At 46.6% G+C, this 21,982-nt stretch overlaps 1 protein-coding gene across 1 annotated transcript in view; it reads left to right on the top strand.

The window, feature by feature from the left end:
• Positions 1–200: 200 nt before the first annotated feature.
• The window catches only part of LOC122252993 (uncharacterized), a 96,953-nt gene continuing 75,171 nt past the window's right edge, over positions 201–21,982 (top strand). The window contains exon 1 of the mRNA XM_043015733.2: positions 201–513. The gene's annotated coding sequence lies outside the window, so the exon portion shown is untranslated. The remainder of the gene's footprint in view (positions 514–21,982) is intronic.

Raw genomic sequence — 21,982 nt, 5'->3', positions numbered from 1 at the left:
TTAAACATTTATCACTTCGTTAGATCAAAAGGCATCAAAAGATCCATACCTAAATATAAAAGTACCCCCAAAATTAATAAACATGTGTATTTTAGCGAGAAATGAATCCACAGTTCCACGTTGCCATTTAATCTCGTACATGGCAACCCAGCTGGGAGTGCGTCGTCTGCTACACCGCCACAGCAGCGAGCGCGGCCGCCTCAGTGCTGTGGTGGAAAGCTGTGTGTTCAGGTGTACGCTGCTCTTCCTCTCTCTTGTGGGATCCCGCGACATACAACAACAGTCTTCTTCTGTGCCGTTGGAACACCTACGAAAGGATTCGATCTTGTTCCACTGAAGGGACGAAGAGGATTAGGTTTTTCGTGTCTCGCTTGACGTGTGCTAAGACGTACTTCTTGTTTTTCTTATTCTTTTTTTTATTGCTGGCAAGCTGTGCGCGAAATAAGCTGTTGTTTTCCTGCTGTTCCGTTCGCCGACGACTAGTGACAGCTGATTCTCATTTGTTATCTGAAGGTAAGTGAGCGATTCTAAGTGTGAAGGGAGTTTTTATCTTATCATCTGTGTGATTTTGTGCCATAGGAAGTTGACCCATATTGCCCTTACAGTCGGCAACACGGGGGCGAGCGAGAGTAAACCCCACGAACGAACAAATACAACCAAACGACAACAATAAAGTCGGTAAACGGCATTCCCAATTTGCAAGAAGAACCAGCACTTTGCAAGAGACAAGTGCAACACCGATCACACACACACGACGCACAGACGAAGTTGAAAAAAAGTGAAAGATCAAATGAATGACTAGTTCTCACGCCTCGATCAGACAGACCTCACGCATGGCAACTCCCTCTTCGCAGTCAGATCTCAGACCAATGAACACCCTCGGCTGTTGCTTGATGTTGAAAAGGATTTTGCAAATGGGGACATCAAGAGGAACACTGACTGGAGGCGAAAAAGGCGAGTCAACCACGCTGCCTCTGGAAAGGGGGGTGGGGGGGCAGAAAGGGAGGGGGAGCGAACATCTCATTGGGATCGATCGGTGGACGTCCTCCTCCTCCTCCTTTTCCTCCTCTTCCTCCTTTTTTCCTCTCCTCCTCTTCCTCATTCTTCTCCTCTTCTTCCTCCTTCTTCTTTTCCTCCTCCACCACCACCACCCCGTTCCTCAACTTACTCTTGCTCCTTATCCTCCTTATGTTCCTCATCCTCCACTTCCTCCTCCTCCTCCGCCACTTCCTCCTCCTCCTCCTCCTCCTCCTCTCCCTCCTCCCCTTCCTCCTCCCCTTCCTCCTCCTCCTCCCCCTCCCCCCCTCCCCCTCCCCCTCCTTTTCCCTATTCCTCCACTTCCCCCTCCTCCTCCTCCACCACCACCACTTCCTCCTCCTCCTCCTCCTCCTCCCCCTCCTCCTCCTCCTCCCCCTCCCCTCCCCCTCCCTCTCCTCCTCCTCCTCCCCCTCCCTCTCCTCCTCCTCCTCCACCACTTCCTCCTCCTGCTCTACCACCACTTCCTCCTCCTCCCCCTCCCTCTCCTCCTTGTCCTCCTCCTCCCCCTCCCTCTCCTCCTTGTCCTCCTCCTCCCCTCCCCCTCCCCCCTCCCTCTCCTCCCCTCCCCCTCTCCCCTCCCTCTCCTCCTCCTCCTCCTCCCCCTCCCTCTCCTCCTCCTCCTCCTCCCCATCCCTCTCCTCCTCCGCCTCCTCCCCATCCCTCTCCTCCTCCTCCTCCTCCTCCACCTCCTCTTCCACCTCTTCCACCTCCTCCACCTCCTCCTCCACCTCCTCCACCTCCTCCACCTCCCTCTTCTTCCCTCCTCCTCTTCCTCCTTTTAATCATCATCATCCTCTTCCTCCTCCTCCTCCTCCTCATCATCATCATCATCATCATCATCCTCTTCTTCCTCCTCATTATCATCATCATCTTCCTCCTCCTCCTCCTTCTCCTCCTCCTCCTCTTCTTCCTCCTCCTCCTCCCCCCCTCCCTTATCTTCCTCCTCCTCCCACTCCTCCTCCCTCTCCCCCCTCCTCCTCCTCCTCCACCTTCCTCCCTTTTCCTTACCCTTTTCTTCACGTCTCCTTGCTTCTCTTACTCTTCTCTACGTTGTTCAGGATTAAGCCACATGGGCGTGACCACAACAGCAGCGGGGTGAAAGAGAGGAGAGGAAGGGGGGGGAAGGGGATGGGGATGGGGATGGGGATGGGGATGGGAATGGGGATGGGGATGGGGATGGGGATGGGGATGGGGATGGGGATGGGGATGGGGATGGGGATGGGGATGGGGATTGGGAAGGGGAAGGAGAGGGAAAGGGAAAGGAAAAGTGGGGAAGAGGAAGACAGCGAGAGTGATAGCGAGGGAGAGACAGACAGACAGACAGACAGACAGACAGAGAAAGAGAGAGATGGGGGGGGGGGGAGAAACGTGTCTGTTTTCCTTTTGGTGTTCAAAGAATATGGAGTGAAAGTGTTGCCAATAGGGTGGATGTAGCCCCCGACACACCCACTAAGCCTGCGGTACCCTCCCTCCCCCTCCTCCCTTTAAGCCCCCACCCCCTCCCACTTCTTCCCCTCCCCCTCCTCCCTTCCTCCCATCAATTCCCTCCCCCTCCCCTCTTCCTCCCTTCAATCCCCTCCCCTTCCCCTTCCTCCCATCAATCCCCCTCCTCCTCTTCCCTTCAAACCTCCCTTCCCCCTCCTCCTCCTCCTCTCAAGACCCCTCCCCCTCCTCCCTCCTCCCTTAGAAAGAGGAAGCAGGGTTTCCCTCTCCCTTCTCTCACCCTTCGTGTTGCAGTGTGTTTAGGACGAGAGAAGGGGGAAGGAGGGAAGGAGGGAAGGGAGGAGGAGTGGAGGGGGAAGGGGGAAGGGAGAGGGTATCGTATTAAAACCCAGTAAGAGTGACATCGTGAAGCCTGGTTTAGGGTGAAGAGCGTAGCATTCTACTTCTTTATTGTTGTCAGGGAGGTGTTGTCAGGGAAGTGTTGTCAGGGAGGTGTTGGCAGGGAGGAAGAGTAGAGGGTAGAGGGACGAGTGGTGGGGAGGTGACAGACGGGGAAGTAGGGGAGGGAGAACGGGCATTGGGTGGGGGGAGGAGGGGAAAGGGAAGGGGAAGGGTGTTAGGGGTAAGAGAAGGGGGGGGAGGGGGAGAGGGGGAAACATGATCTGATTGTCGTGTCTGCAACCGGGATGTTGTGACGCTGATTGCCCAGACGGTTGCAAAGTTACGAAATGCAATAACGTGAAGGCGTTCCTTTCGACGGTGCCCTCGGTAGCAATTGCTTTTGCATGTGCTGGTGTTAATTATCTTACGGGTTTCAGGGGAGGAGCATAGCAATTGCATTGTGTTTATTTATCATAATGGCATTATATTGCCATGTTGCTTTTGTTGTTATTTATTAAACAAGACAAACACATTGTATAACTAAAACCTTATTGGACCGAGACAATATAACAATATCCAGGTTCTCACTCGGATTAATAAACAGCTTTAACGACGGACATAAACTTTATATTTGTTTATTCATCCAGATCAGTGGAGCCAGTGTACTTAATGTAATTAATTCAAAAGTCACTCTTCCTATCCATTATATATGAACACAGAGACGTCTGCTCTCTCTCTCCCACATTCTCGATCTTCAAGTTTAAAAATACCGGTACAAAAACACACGTGAGACATCGATTACCTTTTGGAGAGACAGAAAGCTTAAAGAGAAAGTCGAGTCGGGGAGATTTAGTCGTCTCGGGAGATTCCTTAGGATGTCTTGAGCCGCTGGTTAGGACTTGACTTGACGTGGTGGAGAGATTTCTAGGATAGGTAAATACAGGTAGATAACGTATATGGTTGAGACATGTGTGGGCGTATGGATGGATACACGGACGCTTAGATCTGCCCACACGCACGCGTTCACTTATACTCTTAGATATGCACGAATGCATTCATGTAAACACACACGTTTCCAATACCTCCAGCCCTTTCTCTTTCTTTCTTTCTCTTTCTCTTCCCTCCTCTTCCCTCCCATTCGCCTCACCTTCTTCCCCATCACCATCCCCTCCTTCATCCCCTTCCCCCCCCCCCCCATTCTCCAACGTACCTCCAGCCCTCTCTCTCTTTCTCTTCCCTCCCATTCCTTTCACCTTCTTCCCCATCCCCTCCCTCATCCCCTTCACCTACCCGCTTCCCCCCCCCCCCATTCTCCAACATACCTCCAGCCCTCTCTCACTCTTTCTCTTCCCTCCTCTTCCCTCCCATTCCCTTCACCCTCTTCCCCATCCCCATCCCCATCCCCATCCCCACCCCCTCCCTCATCCCCTCGCCCTACCCCCAACCCTTTTCCTTCCCCATTTTCCATTCCCCACCCCCTCTCTCATCCCCTCCCCCTACCCCCAACCCTTTTCCTTCCCCATTTTCCTTCCCCTTCCCCCCCCCCCCCATTCTCCAACGTACCCTTCTGCGCCTTTTAGCCTGTCCCTCCGCCCCTTTTCACCTCCTCACTCTCGCCCTCCGCGCTCACTTCAGCTCATCACGCCAACAGTACAACACCCTCGAAATGCCGAATGAAATGTTTGTAGAGCCGAGTGTGTACAGTGTTCGTTCCCCGGCCGCCCAGGCGCCCACCTCTCGGGTCTAACCGCGAGATGAGGGAAGGAAGCTGTGGGTGTGTGTTTTTTTTTTTTTTTTGAGAAGGGGGGTAGGGTAGGGAATTGTGTTTTTTGTTTGTTTGTTTGTTTGTTGTGAGGGTGTTTTTTTTCCTTTTTTGTATTTCTTTTGTTTTTGTTTTGTTTTTTGTTTTAGAGGGGAGTGTATTTCTTAAGCATTGTATAACTATGATTTTTTTTGGTGTTGGTCTGTTGTTGTTGTTGTATTTTTGTTATTTTTATTATTTTTATTAATTTTTATTATTTTTATTATTTTTATCCTCATCATCATCATCATTATTATTTCTTATCTTTATCATTATTAGTATTTCTATTGTAGCTATTATGTAATTACAGTTATTTTCTATTTTTTCATCTTCATCAGGTTTCTTTTAGTCTCTTTCCTTTTTTGCTTTTATTCTCTCTCGTCTCTCTATCGTTTCCCTCTGTTTTGTTTCCCCTCTCTGTCTCCCTTTCCTCTTTCCTTCCTTCTTTCCTCCCCAACCCTTTCTAAACCTCCCTTCCTTACCCATCTCTCTACTCCTCCTTCCCCTCTCCCTCTTCCATCTCTTCTTCCTCCTCCTCCTCTTCCTCTTCCTCCTCTTCTTCCTCCTCCTCCCTTTTCCTTACCCCTGTGCCCTCTCCTCTCCGCTGTCCCTTCTCTTCCCTTCATTTCCTTACTCCTCTCTCTCCCCTCACCCTTTAAGACCCCCCTCTCCTCTGCCCCTCTCCTCCCCCCCTTCCATACCCTCTTCTTCTCCCTTCCCTGCTCCTCCCCTTCCCCCTCCCCTTCCCCTCCCCACCCCCTGCCACTCTCATTCCCCTTCCCCCACCCCCACCCCTACCCCTTCATCCTGCCCTACCCCTCCCGATGCCCCTCTCATTCTCCCTACCCGTCCCCTCCCCTCCCCCTGCTTCCTACACTACCCCTCCCTGTCCACCCTCTTCTCCTCCCCCCTCTAACCCCTCCCTGTCCACCCTCTTCTCCTCCCCCCTCTAACCCCTCCCTATCCACCCTCTTCCCCCCCCCTCTAACCCCTCCCTGTCCACCCTCTTCTCCTCCCCCCACTAACCCCTCCCTGTTCACCCTCTTCTCTCCCCCCCCTCTAACCCCTCCCTGTCCACCCTCTTCTCCTCCCCCCTCTAACCCCTCCCTATCCACCCTCTTCTCCTCCCTCGGGTGCTAACCCTCTCTATCCACCCCTTTCTCTCCCCCCTCCACCCCCTCCCTGTCACCCCTCTTCTCCCCCCCCCTCTACCCCCTCCCTATCCACCCTCTTCTCCTCCCCCCCCTCTAACCCCTCCCTGTCCACCCTCTTCTCCTCCCCCCTCTAACCCCTCCCTATCCACCCTCTTCTCCTCCCCCTTGCATGCTTCTTGTCACGAACTGGAACCAAGCGATAAGAGGGAAAGAGGGGACGGGGAGAAGGGGAAGGGGAAGAATAAGAGGTAGAAGGAAGAGGAGGAGAAAAAGAAGAGGAAGAAGAGGAGGGAGAAAGGGAAGGGGAAGAATAAGAGGTAGAAGGAATAGGAGGAGAAAAAGAAGAGGAAGAAGATGGAGAAGAAGTAAGGGGATGAGGAGAAAGAAGAAGTAAGGGGAGGAGGGAAAGGAGGAGAGGAAAGAAGAATATAAATGATTAAACAAAGAGAAGGAAAAAAGGGAGGAGAAGGAAGAAGAACGATAAGAAGAAGGAAGAAGTATAAAGATAAGTCAGAATAAAGGAGAATAAGCAAAGAAGAAGAGAAGAGGAAATGGTTATTGATTTTCCATTTAGAATAAGAAGGGGTGGGGGGTAGCGTGGAGGGTGTGGGGGTCGATATGACAGGGGGAGGAAGAGGGGGAAGGAGGGGAGGGGTAAGGGAGGAGGAGGGGGAGGGACGGTCAGTAATCGATTTAGGCCGAGCTCTTTGTCATTGTGTGTGGGCGTGTGGGCGGCCACGTGGGTAGAATATGCGTGAATGTGGAATGGAGATGGTTGTGGGCGACGAGAAGGGTATATATATATATATATATATATATATATATATATATATATATATATATATATATATATATATATATATATATATATGTTTACACACACACACACACACACATTTATATATATATATATAAATATATATATATATATATAAAACACAACACACAAACACACACACCACTACCACCCCACATCACTACCACACCCAACCCACCCCACCCCCCCACCCCACTACCCCCCCACCCCCCCACATCCCCCCCACACCCCACACCACCCCATCCCCACCCCACACCACACAAGCAAACAATCAACCCCATTCATTCCTACCTTACACCTGCATTGGCCTCTCTTACCTAGTGTCAGCTGCGATGGAGAAGCCAGAACCGCGGATAGTGGGCGAGGACACGGCAGTTCTGCTCTGGTTCTCGTCGGGTGTAAACCGCCGGGACAGAAGCGCACCGTTGGGGGGAGGGGGGAGGGGGGGAAGGAGGGTGGGGGTGGGAGAGGGATGGGGGTGGGAGAGGGAAGGGGGTGGAGGATGAGGGAGGGGAATGAGGAATGAGGATGGGGGTGGGGGTGGGGGAGGGGAATGAGGAATGTGGATGGGGGTGGGGGAGGGGAATGAGGATGGGGGTGAGGGTGGGGGAGGGGAATGAGGAATGAGGATGGGGGTGGGGGATGGGGAGGGGAAAGGGATGAGGGATGGGTAAGGGGAAGAAAGGAAAATGGAAGGGATGAGGGAGGGAAAAGGGAAGAGAGGGGTAGGGCGGAAAGAAAAGGGAAACGGCAGCGAGAAAGGGTAGGGGAAAGGAAAGAAGAAGGTGAAGAGAAGGGGAGTAAGGGATAGGAATAAGAGAAGGGAGTGAAAGACAAGGGGGTGAGGGAAAAGGGAAGGGGTATGGGGAGAGGGAGGGAGAGGAGGGGGGAGCCGTTTCGCTAGTTAACTCCTTCCGTCTCGCTTTCTCTTTCTCTCATTATCTCGCTCTCTCTGTTTATCTGTTTATCTCTCTACCTGTTTCCCTTTCCGTGCCTATCTCTTTGCTATCTCACTCTCTCGCTGTCTCTGTATAGGTGTCTGTTTGCCTGTGTGTTTGTCTGTTATTTGATCTATACCTGCGGCTATTTCTGTATCTTTCTTTCTTTCATTTTGTCTTTTCTTTGGCTGAATCACTGTCATTTTCTCTCTCTTTCTCTTTTTTCTTTTTTCTTTTGTCTCTATTTCTCCTCTTCCCCCCCTTCTCGCTCCCTCTCTTTCTTCCTCCTTTTCTCCCCCTCTCGCTCCCTCTCCCCCTCCCTTTTCCCTCCCCTCCCCCCTCCTCCTCCTCCTCCTCCTCCTCCTCCTTCCCCCTCCCCCTCCATCTCCCCCTCCCTCTTCCTACCCCCTAACACCCACTTAGATGAGGCAATGCTTTGACCTGCATATTTTTTTTCCTTTTTTTTCATTTTTTTCATTTTTTTTACACCTATACGCTTTGTCCAGTAAGGGGTCGCGGACGAATAGGGATGGGGTAGGGGGGTAGAGATGGGGAGGGGAGAGGGGGGTAGAAGTGATTAGAGATGGCATTACCGATTCGATTCTGCAATACGAAAGTTTTTGTGGTGTTACAGAGTATGTTGTGAGTTCCGTTAGTGTAAGTGGCTGGCTGTCGGCTACATATATACTTTTTTTTTTAGTTTCGTTTTTTATCAGTGATGGAGAAAGCCGTGTATTAAATCTTTTTTTTGATGTTTGGAAAATTGTTCCAATCATTTTTTTTCTATTATCTCTCTGGATTATTGGTTATACATATTATAGATTTTTTAAGATATATATTTTTTTTTCTCCCGTATAAGAGCATTTACATTAACAATAAATAAGACTATGAGAAAAATAGAGATTTATTTTGTTGTATTCTTTCATTAGATAGATAAATCGATAGATACGAAAGATAGATCGATAGATAGTTTTTTTTTGCTTTTTGCTTTTTGTGTTTTGGAAATCATTAATACATATTTTATTAGTGTTATTATTTACAACTTTCATTTTATTATATATGTATTGTATTCTTCCGTTATTTGCATCTTTATTATTTTTCTTATTTATGTATATATTCATTTTCCTATTCTCGCGAATCGGGTGGTCAGCATTGCAAAGGAAGAGCAAAGTAACAGATTGCAGAATTGCAAGAGTGTCGCATGATCCAGACATCGACTTTGCAGAATAGCGAATCTGCGCATGTCTAGGTCTTCGTAGGCTTTCTTGCAATCGCTTGTGCAACATCTGGCGTAGCGAAGATTTTTTTGCAGTTGTGTTGTATTATTTGGGGTTTCTGCTTTGGTTTGTCTTTGTATCACACACACACACACACACACACACACACACACACACACACACACACACACACACACACACACACACACACACACACACACACATATATATATATATATATATATATATATATATATATATATAAATATTTATATTATACATATACATGCACTCACTCACACACACACATGCACACACACACACATGCACGCACACACATGCACACACAGACATTCTCACACACACACACACACACACACACACACACACACACACACACACACACACACACACACACACACACACACACACATACATACACATATATGCACACACATGCACACACACATGCACCCACTCACTCACTCACTCACTCACTCCATACAATCGCACTCACACTCACACTCACACTCACTCACTCACTCACACACTCATACACTCACTCACTCACTCACTCACTCATTCATTCACTCTTTCAGGCATTCATTCACTCATTCATTCTCTCATTCATTATCTCACCCACCCGTACTATGTATAAACTGTACACATATTTTCTTATCAGTTGCGACCCTCCCCCTCCCCCTTTCCTCCCCTCGCCCCCCCCCCTTTCCTTCCTTCCAAAAATGACCTCTTCTCCAAATTTAGCGGAACATGACCTCTCCAAGTAAGGTCAAAAGGTTATGGAGAGACATCAGTCTTATCTTATCTTGCTATGGGAGGCTGACGATAGATAGTTACGTAAATAGATACGTAGGTTGTGAGGTAGATAGATAGACAGATAGATAGATAGATAGACAGATTTTTAGATAGATATTTGTGTTTAGGATAAAACTTTTACTTTTATGGGTCTGTGTGTTGCGGCGTTAATGATGATAATTATGATAATGATGATGATAGTGATAATAATCAGTGATAATGATAATGATGACGATGATGACGATGAACATGATGACGTCACACGTAATAACGATGCTAAAGAGTTGTCATAGAAGTGGAATACTCTCATTGTCAATCTGGGAGTGATTCAGAAGCTGGTCTAAGGGCTAGTGAAACGTGAGTCGGTGTGTGTGTGTGTGTGTGTGTGCGTGCGTGCAAGCGATCTGAGGAGATAATAGGTGTTCTTTGTATGTGTTTGCAAAAGGGGGAGAGGAGGAGGAGGAGGAGGTGGTGGGAAAGAGGACGGGGGAGAAGAGAGGACGAGGGGTAGGGAAAGAGAGATAAACGGGAGAGAATATATATCCTCAGGGGGAAGGAAAGAGGGAGTGGAGGAGGGGGGGAGGGAGTCGGGGATTAAACGGGGGGGGGGGGGAAACGGGGAAGAAGATGGATCGAGAAGAGGAAGGGGATGAACAGAGATAGTGATAAGGAATAAAACGGGGTGTAGGGGAGAGGAAAGGGAGGTGGTGTACCAGAAAAGAGGAGAAGGAAGGAGAGAAGAGAGAGGTGACGAATCAGGAAGAGGGAGGAGGGGGAAAGGGGAGGGAGGGGAGGTGGTGAATCGGTTGCAGCATGTGTGGACACTTGTGGTGAAGCAGCGAGAGTGTGGCCGTGCGTGGGTGTGGTGGAGACAGTCAGAACAGAGTCTCTCTCTCTCTTTCTTTCTTTCTTTCTTTCTTTCTTTCTTTCTCTTTCTCTCCCCCCCTCTCTCTATCTATCTATCTCTTTCTCTCTATCTCTCTCCCTCTCTCTCTTTCTCTCTCTCTCTCTCTCTCTCTCTCTCTCTCTCTCTCTCTCTCTCTCTCTCTCTCTCTCTCTCTCTCTATCTATCTTTCTCTCTCTTTCTCTCTCTCTCTTCCTCTCTCTCTCTCTCTCTCTCTCTCTCTCTCTCTCTCTCTCTCTCTCTCTCTCTCTCTCTCTCTCTCTCTCTCTCTCTCTCTCTCTCTCTCTCTCTCTCTCTCTCTCTCGCTCTGCGTGGTTTGTTGAGAGGGAAACTGTTATTTGTTCTGTTCTGTTCTGCATGATTTCACGTTTCATTGCCTCTGTTCTCTCTCGCTCTTTGTCACTGTGTTGTTTTGTTTGATTTTTATCTTTTGATTATCACTCCTATAACTTTCTCTCTTTTTTATTTTCATTTTCTCTCTCTCCATCTCACTTCTTCCTATTTCCCTCTTTCTCCATCTCATCCCCCCCCCCATATCTCTCCGTCTATCTATCTATCCATCTATCTATCTATCTATCTTTGCCCCCCCCCTCTCTCTCTCCTCTCCTCTTCCCACTCCTCTCCCCTCCTCCCCTCCACCCTCCTCCCTCTCGCCTCCCTCCTCCCCCCTCCTCCCTCCCTATCTCTCTCTATCTCTCTCTATCTCTCCCATCGCTTCAATAACTTCACTTTCAAAACTTTCCATCGATTGGGGACAAGTCTCTCCTCATTCATAGTCCGTCGAGCAGGACGAAGGCTGATGAGTAATCGTGAGTCGTGAGTCGTGAGTGAGTGAGTGAGAGTCTGGGGGCGCTCTGGTTATCTCATCAAGGTCAGGCGGGCACAAGAGATAGATGGAGAAGCGTAGCATCTTTGATTTTTGTTCGGTCGGTCAGTCAGTCAGTCACTCTATCAGTCTTTCACTCATTCACTTACTCACTAATTTATTCCTTCCTTCCTTCATTAATTCATTAAGTCTTTCACTCATTCACTCACTCACTTACACACTAATTTATTCCTTCCTTCCTTCCTTCATTTATTCATTAATTCATTCACTCATATATAGACGTTTCCATATTAGTTACAGTTCATCTTGAACTTGAAGGCTTCTAAAGCACATTATGTACAGGGAAGATGTGTATGCAACGTGCAACATTCTCCATGTGCTACAGTGTCCATGTTGCATCACCTTGGCACGAGGCACTGCAGGGGGGAGATGGGGAGTGGCACCTTTACTTGTTTTCCTTGTTTGTTTATGTAGGACACTTGCAAGTCACGTGGTAAGTGAAGACCTCGTGTATATAACGCGTGTTCTCACTTACAATGATTCTTGTGTCAATGCGTTTTATTTGTTTGTGTGTAAGTGTGTCTTTTGCGTTTCAGTTTTATTTTGTTTTTTATTGATTTATTTTTTTTTTTTCGTTATTTCGTGGGTGCGATGTCTCACGCGAAATCTCTAATTGGGTTAATAGGAAAGAGGGTCGGTTTGAGTGCACTATCCACGCCTAGTGTCGTCAGCTGTTCTGTATTTAGCTCCCCGCTTTGCACCCTCTTCTTCTCCCCTCGTTTCCCCTCTCGTGGTTTGGAGAAAGAGAGAGTGAGAGAGAGAGAGAGGTGAACACAAGGTGAGGGTGGTTGGATTGGTTTGTCTCTCTTTCGCTCTCTTTCGCTCTTTCTCTATTTCTCTTTCTCTATTTCTCTTTCTCTCTTTCTCTCTCTCTCTCTGTGTGTGTATGTATGTATATGTATGTATATATATATATATATATATATATATATATATATATTTATTTATTTATTTATATATATATATTTATATATACATATATACATATGTACATATATGTATGTATGTATGTATCTGTCTCTCTCAGTCTCCCTCTTCTTAAGGGAGATATACCATAGTTGTATTGGTCACGCGCACGCACACGCCCTCGCCCTCTCCTCCCTCCCCTACTTTCTCTCTCTCTCTCTCTCTCTCTCTCTCTCTCTCTCTCTCTCTCTCTCTCTCTCTCTCTCTCTCTCTCTCTCTCTCTCTCTCTCTCTCTCTCTCTCTCTTCATCTTCCTCTCTTCCTCTCCTCTCTACCCCCCCTCTTTGTGCCTTTTCAAAGTTGCCGTTACATGCCATTAGTCTGACTCACGCGATGACGTCATCACCTCAACCACAGGGGGAAAAATCGGGAGTTACCTGTGACGTCACAACAGTTGATTACACGTTCGTACACACTCTCACTCTTACTATATTCCTTCCTTTATTTATTTATTTTTTACATCTAACCCTCCGTTCTTCTGATATAAAAAATAACGGAAAATTATTAATAAAAATGATATTGAAAAAAATATATTACTTAAAAGCTGTATAGGAAAGGAAACGTGAAAAGAACTTGATGTTAGTAACAGTGTCATGGTAGTGCCAGCCGTTGTGGTTTTGCAATGAGTGACATAACGCGAGGCACCGTAACCATACAAGGCCATAGACCTGCTGCAGCTGGCTGAGTGGGAGTTCAGGCTTTTTTTGGTCCTTTTTAGGAAGGAATTTTAAGGAGCTGAGAAGGAAGTGGTGATACTTCTTTCTTTCTCTCTTTCTTTTATTCTCTCTCTCTTTCTCTCTTTCTTTCTCATTCTCTCTCTTTCTCTCCACTTTCTCTCACTTCTCTCATTCTCTCTCTCTTTCTCTCCACTTTCTCTCACTTCTCTCATTTTCTCTCTCTTTCTCTCCACTTTCTCTCACTTCTCTCATTCTCTCTCTCTCTCTCTCTACTTTCTCTCTCTCTCTTTCTCTCTCTCTCTCTCTCTCTCTCTCTCTCTCTCTCTCTCTCTCTCTCTCTCTCTCTCTCTCTCTCTCTCTCTCTCTCTCTCTCTCTCTCTCTCTCTCTCTCTTTTATTGCCCTCTCTCTTTTTCTCTCTCCCGTGTGTGTGTGTGTGTGCATGTGTGCATGTGTGTGTGTGTGTGTGTGCGTGCGTGTGCGTGTGTGTGTGATTCCATATATGTATATACATGTACACACATACATGAGTATTATCATCCTGCCACGTGTCTGTGACTCAATCCCATCCTCCTGGCGATGACTCGACAGAATCTCTCTCTCCTAAGCCCCCATCCTCGCCATCCTTATCCTTTGCAACCAAAGCTTCAATTTATCTTTCTTATTTACCTTTTTGTTGTTCGTAATCTCGTGCATATTTAAATCGTTTTTTTTTTTTGTTTGTTTGTTTTTTTCTTGAATTCTTATCTTTGTGTTTATATTCTTGTTTGGATTTTTGTTTATTTTGTTTATTATTAATTTCATTTGTTTTGTATGTGTTCTTGTTTATTCTTATCCTCCTCCTAATCTTTATTATTTTTATTCGTATTATCCTTATTCTTACTTCTATCCCTATTATTGTTGTTGGTGTTAGCATCATCATTGATATTATTATTATCATAATTGTTGTTATTGTTATAATTACTAGGTGTGTGTTACATTTGTGAAGAAATATTTTCCTTATGTGTGTGTTATACTTAAAAATTTATTTTTACTTATAAATAAATGTTTTGCTTAGGTGTGTGTTATACTTATAAGTAAATATTTTCCTTAGGTGTGTGTTATACTTATGAAGAAATGTTTTCCTTAGGTGTGTGTTATATTTATTCCTATTTTCCATCTAGTGAAATACATTGATATATTTTAATGAGAGGGTAAGTTTAAGTAGAAAAAAAGGGGAGGAGTATGAAGGAAGGGGAGATGCAGGAGGGAAAAGAGGATGAGGTAGATGGAAAGAGGAAAGTGGTGAGGGCGGGAGAGAGAAGAGGAGGAGGAGTGGGGAAACAGGAGATGGAGGAGGAGGAGGTTGAGGGAATAGGAGGAGGAGGAGGAGTGGGGAAAGAAGAGGAGGAGGAGGAGTTGGTAAGAGGAGATGGTAGATTTGGAGGCGAATGAAAGGGGGAGAGAAGGGGAGGTGGATAAGGGGGGGGGAAGGAAGAGGGGTGTAGAAAGGAGTGCAGGGGAGGAGGAGGGAGAAGGGGGGAAGAAAGAGGTGATAGAAGTTAATGAAATGGGAGGTGGTGGCAAGAGGGGGGGCGGGGCAGGAGGTGGAGGAAGGAGAGAACAGGAGGTGGAGGAAGGAGAGAACAGGGGGCGGAGGAAAAGAGGGGGTGAGGGGAGATCAGCAGAGGAAGGGGTGGGGGGGAGAGAGAGGTCACTCAACATCTATTACAGAAACAGGGAGCTTCATGGCATAACAATAGGCCGCTTTTTTCATTGTTTCGTACGCGGATACAGAAAAACAAACAAGCAAAAACAACCAAATGACCTTCCGAAATGATGTCAGCACGTTCTGATGTGTGACGTCATTAGAGGACTACCGGCGATCGGAACATTATTCGCATACCGAGGTAGTTTGTTTGTTTCTTTGTTTGTTGTTCTTGTATCGATGATGTATTTGTTGTATTTTTTTTTACTATTATTATTTTATTATTGATAGATTTTATGGTTGGTGTGTTTGTTAGTGTTGTTGTGGATGTATTTGTTGTTATGGATGTTGTGTTTGTTATGAAGTCTAGTTTCTATTGTGGGAGGTTGATTTTAAATGTTAAATGCTGTATTTTTGTGTTTTGTGGTTTTTATTTTATGTTATTTTCGGATTATTTCGTTTTAAGCTTTAGGTGTGAGATTATGCGCTCACATACATATATACATACATATGCACACACATTCACGTGCACATGCATATGTATATGTACATGTACATACGCATACACATACGCTTACGCTTACGCACACACATACACATACATATACACATACATGCACACACACATACAGAGAGAGAAAGAGAAAGAGAAAGAGAAAGAAAGAGAGAGAAAGAGAAAGAGAAAGAGAAAAAGAAAAAGAAAGAGAAAGAGAGAAAATGAATAAATACACCAATATAAATAGACACGCATAAATTCAAGATCATAAAGTAAGAACCCAGTTCTTCCGGAAGTTTCCTTACGTCACAGTTTGACTCTGTTGGCGACATATGACCTGAGAATAACCTTCGTCACGCCCGTGCTTTGACCTTGGCGGAGGTTTCCCAGTGTGAACAGGTGGGAACGATGTGCGTTTGACCTGCGGTGAAAGGTCAGGGGTTGGTCTTTTAAGTTAAGGTCAGCGTCGATTGTGAATGTCTTGTTATTATGAATGTCCTTTCTTTTTTTTCTTCTTTTTTTAATTTCTCAATTTGTCTTTTTTTCTCTCTGTCTCAAATTTTCCTATTTGGTATATTTCTCTGTCGCTTTTTTATCTCTCTCTTTCCCTTCTTCCCTCCTTCCCTCCCTCCCTCCCTTCCTCCCTTCCTCCCTTCCTCCTTCCTTCTTCCTTCCCCCCCACCCTCTCTTTCTCTCCTTCTCTCCCTCCCTCTCCCCCTATCCCTTTCTCCTTCTCTATCTCCATCACTCACTCGCTCCCTCCTGCCATTCCCTCTCTCCCTCAGTCTCCCCTTCTCCCTATCTCTCCCTCTCCTTCCCTCTCCCCCTCTCCCTCTCTCCCTCTCTCCCTCTCCTTCCCTCTCTACCTCTCCCTCTCCCTCTCCTTCCTTCTCCCCCTCCCTATACCTCCATCTCCCTACATCTCCATCCATATCTCCCTCTCCCCCTCTCTCCCTCTCCCCCTCCCCCATCTCCCCCTCTCCCTTTCCTCTGCTGTTTAATCTCTCAGCAACGCTATGTCTCTTAATTCCCTATTACATTATTTCTCCCATTATATAATCGTCGTATGTTAATCAAAACACCAAAAGACGAAATAACATGTAATAATGGGTAACAACATAGATTATACAATACGTAGAGAAAGCACGTACAACAACATACATTATAAAGTACGTAGACAGCAATACACGTACAGCAACATGCATTATACAGTACGAAGACATTAACACACGTACAGCAACATACATTATACAGTACATAGACAGCAATATACGTGCAACACCATGCATTATGCAGTACGTAAATAGCATGCGTGTGTTTCAACAACAATAAAAGTTCATCTGTTGATATTAGTCACAATAGATCCATGAGGTACAAAGGTGTTGTTAAAGAGAAGGTTCATGTAAATAGATTGATTCGATGTTTGCTGTCGAATTTTATTTTGATTAGACTTAATTAACTGGCTTTTTCCTTATTGATATCATTACTTTATTGTTATGTATTTTTATTTTAGACTGAATCTCTCTCTCTATCTATCTCTATCTATCTATCTATCTCTATTTCTATCTCTATCTATCTTTCTCTCTCTCTCTCTCTCTCTCTCTCTCTCTCTCTCTCTCTCTCTCTCTCTCTCTCTCTCTCTCTCTCTCTCTCTCTCTCTCTCTCTCTCTCTCTCTCTCTCGGTGATAGGCAGGTGTTGTGTGCAGTGCCAAAGGTTAACGAGTCAGCTGGTGTTGCTGGAATCTTCTCTTGTTTTATCGCTGTTTGTATGTCTTTTTTATTTTCGTTTTTTTTTTCTTCGTTTCAATTTTTCGACTCTCCCGTTTTAGGTTTCTGTGCAGGTCTTTTTTTTCATTTTCTCTTTCTCTTTCTTTCTTTGTTCCTTTTTTTCTTTCTCTCTTTTTCCATCCTTTCTTCCATCCTTTCAGCAGTCTTTCCATCATTCTTTCTCTCGCTTCTTTCGCTCCCTCCTTATTTCCCTCCCTCCCTCCTTCCCTCCTCCTGCTCATACCACTCCTGTCCCTGTCTTCGGTTCTTCCTATTCCCTTGCTTCCTCTTATTGTTGTTTTCTATACCGTCTCTCCGTCCTCTTTCCCTCCCTATCTTCCTCACCTCTAACCAACCGTCCTTTTCCCCTCTCCCCCCCTTCCCTCTCCCCTCTTATTCTCATTTTTCCCTCTCTCTCTCTCCCTTCTTGCCTTCCTTCCCCTTTCCCCTTGTTCTTATCCTCTCTCCCCCGCCCCTCATCCCCTTCCCCTCCTCCTGTTCCTCCGTCATCCCCTCCTCCTCCTCCTCCCCCCTCCTCTCCTCCCCTCCCACTCCCCCCTCCTCTTCCTCCGTCTCCCCCTCCCCCTCCTCTTCCTCTTCCTCTTCCTCCGTCTCCTCCTCCTCCCCCTCCCCTTCCTCTCTTCCCCCTTCTTCCAATCCTCCTCTCCTCCCCTTCCTCCTCCTCCCCCCCTTCCTTCCCCTCCCCCCGCGTTGAACACCGGAACTGCAGGGAGCGTTATACTTCCGGCCGATTGTGTGTGCAACGAGCGTCATATCCATCTGCAATATGCGCTCAAGGAAGTACACGGAAATGACCCCCTTATTACCGTATACATTATGGCGCCGAATACCCAGTTAGTGCAAGGTCCGCCCGTGGCATCCGTGCCTTGAGGGAGCGCGGCGGCGGAAGGCACTCTGGGGTGAGGTCAGTGCCTAGTTTGGGTGCCATGACAATGAATGGTAAAAGTAGATCTCGTGCGCCTTGACGGTCGGGTGCCACGTGTGCTAGCCCCCTCCCCCTCCTCCTCCTTCCTTCCCCTCTCCTGTCACTTGCCTCTCCCCATCTCCCCCTCTCGCTCGCCTCTCACCACCTCCCCCTCTCGCTTGCCTCTCTCTCTCTCTCTCTCTCTCTCTCTCTCTCTCTCTCTCTCTCTCTCTCTCTCTCTCTCTCTCTCTCTCTCTCTCTCTCTCTCTCTCTCTCTCTCTCTCTCTCTCTCTTTCTTCTCTCCTCTTCCCCCTCCTCCTATTTCTCCCCGCGTTGCTCCTCTCCCGTACCTCTTATCTTGCTTCTCTTCACTCCTTCACTCTTGCTTTTCTCTTATCTTCCCCCCTCTCCTACCCCCACTCGCCCCCCTTTTTCCATTCCATTCCCCCCTCTCCCCCCTCTTCTCACCCCTACCACATACCCCTTCTCCCCTCCACTTCCCTTCCCGCCCGTCTCTTCTCCTCCTTCCTTGCCCCCCCCCTCGCTTCCCCCCTTCTCTACCTCCCCACCACTTCCCTATCTACCGTCTGTCTCCTCTTCTTCCTTCCTTCCTCCCCCTCCCTATTTCCTACCATACACACTCCCTTCCCCCCTTACCTTACCTTCCCCCTTCTGCATACCTATCCCCTACTTTGCCCCCTCCCCTCCCTTTACTGTTCCCACCCCCTCCCCCCTCCCCCACCCGATGCCCCTGTACAAGGTGGAGGATATGCTATATAAGGGATTACATTGACGGGTGGCAGGAAGCGAATGTTGACGGGGGGGAGGGAGGAGGGGGGGGGGGAAGTGTACAGTGACGGCGCTTTTGTGAGGATTCTTGAAGGGGCGGGGGTAGGGGGTGGGTGGTGGGAGTGGTGGGTGGTGATGGGAAGTGACCTTTTTTGTAGGGGGAGGAGGGGGGATCTGTGTGTGTGTGTGTGTGTGTGTGTGTGTGTGTGGAGACCTCTTCCCGGGTGTAATAAAAATGGTTATTGGAATTCTCTCTCTCTCGATTTTTTGTTATTTATTTATAGGAAGGATTTTTCTGCTGGTGCCATTGGGTTTATCGTTGTTTCGTTATGGCCGTTTCTCTCCATTATTATTTTATTACCACCATTTGTTATTTTACTTTGCTGTGTTATTGTACGCGGAATCATAGTGCTAATAAGTTTTCCCTTAACTTGGGGAAACTATTTAGAAGAGACAGACAGACAGATGGATAGATAGACGATAGATAGACAGGCAGATTGACAAACAGACAGACAGACAGATTGATAGACAGGCAGATTGACAAACAGACAGAGAGACAAACAAACAGAGATTGAAAGACAGGTAGACAGACAGGCAAATATAGCACATGGTATATTAGCATCAGCATGAAAGAGATAGAGACAGACAGGCAAAGCAAAGAGAATAATGATAAATAAGAGAGACAGACAGACAGACAGATTGCAGCGCCGAATTCCCACATGTTCCCCTGAAGGTAAGAGCGCGCAACCTGCACCGTTGCAGAAGTCAGGCGAAGGTCACACAGTACGAAGAACCCTGATGACTCGACTCGGCTCGAAATTTGTGTAAATGAGACTTAATGAAGCACTTCCGGTCGCCAGTGTTCGAAAAGGAAAGGTAGTTTGTCCTGTTTTCTTTTTTATTAAAAACTTCCGGTTTGTTTTAGGGCCGCTTTGTGACCAATCGTCTTGTGAGGTTGTTGTGAGGTTGTGAGGTTGTGGATGAGGTCTGCATGAGGTAGATTGTACTGTTAAAAGGATGCATAGGATTCTATGTGGCTCATCTCAGAGACTAAGCAAGATTAATCTTCGTATGTTGGTGTATGAGGTGGTTGTGGGAAATCAGTTTATTATGATGGGTATAAATAATTTAGATAGCTAGCAGAGAGAGAGAGAGAGAGAGAGAGAGAGAGAGAGAGAGAGAGAGAGAGAGAGATTTATTGGTGCGATGGGACACAAAATTACTGAAGGACATAGTGAGTATCGTGAGAGTGCCAGGTGTATTACTGTCTGTCTGTGTGTGTGTGTGTGTGTGTGTGTGTGAGAGAGAGAGAGAGAGAGAGAGAGAGAGAGAGACTTATTTGTACTTTAACACGTTTATTGAAACAAAAGAGAGAGAGAGAGAGAGACTTATTTTTTGACTTTGACAAGTTTATTGAGACAAAGGAGAGAGAGAAAAAAATTAAAGAAATAAAGAGAGAGAGAGAGAGAGAAAGAAAGAAATAAAGAAAGAGAGAAAGTGGAGAACGGGAGGGAGGGAGATCTGACGTTAGGACAGACCTTATGAGTTTTGTGACGTGCCTCGGACCCCATGTGGCAAGGCAGTTATAATGCTCACGTGATGTGTTTCCCCAAAATTACACAACTTCTTACAGACTTTTCTTGAGTAATTATTTGTCTGTTTATAAAGACGATATTACGACTAGAAGTTTGAGTTGTCATTAAGAAGAAAATATAATACAAAAGTTATAATTATAATAATGATGATTATTTATAGTAATCATGATAGTACTGATAATGCCATGAACATTTATAACGATAGTAATTGTTAGTAATGTTAGTAATTTATAATGTTAGTAATATCATCAGATGGTAGTAACATCAAAAAGGAATAATGATATTTGTAATAACAGTAACTATGACAGCGTCAAAAGATCTTTCGTCTCAAGGTCCCAGTCATCAAGATTCCATGACCTTCGTAAGATCGTACACACACAGGATCATCATGGTGTCCCCTCCTCTTTTTTTTTTCTCCCTCCCCATCCCTCCCCCCATCCCCCTTCCCCCTTCTCCCCTTCCCTCCTTCAGTTGCCACACCCAGGACTGGCGCCAAAGGTCAGGGTCAGTGGTACCCCCTCCCTCTCTTCTTCCTCCTCCTCCTCCTCCTCCTCTCCCACCCCCTTCTGACTCTCTTTCTCTCTTTCTTTCGCTCATTCTTTCTCTCTTTCTCGCTCTTTCTCTCTTTCTCTCTCTCTCTCTCTCACACCTCCTCTTTAATCTCTGCACCCCTTGTCCTATTATTTCGTTGGTTCTCTTTTCCCTCTCCTCTCCTCTTTTCCCCTCGTGTACCACACCCCTCTGCTTTTATCCCCTTTTCTTCATCTTCCTCTTTTCTCTTCGTCATCTCCTCCCATTTTCCTCCCCTCCGCCTCACCAATTCCCCTCTTCCTCACTTCTTCCCTTCCTCTTCCCCTTCATCATCTCCCCCTCTCTTTTCTCTCTCCCTTCTTATCCTCCTCTTTCCCTTCCCTCACTTCCCTTCCCTCACTTCCTCCCCACTCCCTTTCTCTCCCGCTCTATTCTTCCATCCTATCCCCTCATCTCCTCTTTCGTTTCACTCACCGTTCTTCCTCCCTTCTTCTCCTTTTAAATTTTCTTCCTCTTCTCGTCTCCTCTCTTTTGTTTTCTTTTATGTTCTTTTATTTTCCTCACATATCCTCCCCTCCCATCCTCTACTCTCTTTCCTTCTTTTCCTCCCTTCTTCCCTTCCTCTCTTCTCTTCCTCCTCCTCCTCTCTTCTTCTCTCCCCTTCTCCTAATGACCATCCTTGCATGTTACGTCATTCATCCCTTTGCTAATGAGCGGGGAATCACAGTCATCAGCATGATCTGCAATTTGCAACATGATTTGACGAACGAATCTTTCAACGTGGTTGCAGTATGTTAGGGGAGAGAGACAGAGACAGAGACAGAGAGGGTAGATAGACAGACACAGACAGACAGACAGACAGACACACAGAGAAAGAGAGAGAGAGTGAGAGAGAGAGAGAGAGAGAGAGAGAGAGAGAGAGAGAGAGAGAGAGAGAGAGAGAGAGGAAAAGAGTGTGTGTGTGTGCGTGCTTGTGTTTATACACGTAACATGTTGTGAATCGAGTATAAATATATACATATGAAAGAAGTATTTAAGGATTAACGTTGTTTGTGTCGACTGTGTCTGTCGGTTTAGCTTCATCTCTCGTGCGTCTTGGTCTCCTCCTTCGACTCGCAGGAGAGGGCGCTCAGAAGGTCGTGGGTGAGTGCCTGAAT

Source organism: Penaeus japonicus, unplaced genomic scaffold (genome assembly GCF_977035675.1).
Source record: "Penaeus japonicus unplaced genomic scaffold, GWHDUDI00000001_assembly GWHDUDI00000039, whole genome shotgun sequence".
Taxonomy (NCBI): Eukaryota; Metazoa; Arthropoda; class Malacostraca; order Decapoda; family Penaeidae; genus Penaeus; species Penaeus japonicus.
The sequence above is the reverse complement of the archived record's forward strand: the minus strand, read 5'-3'. Positions and strand labels throughout refer to the sequence as shown.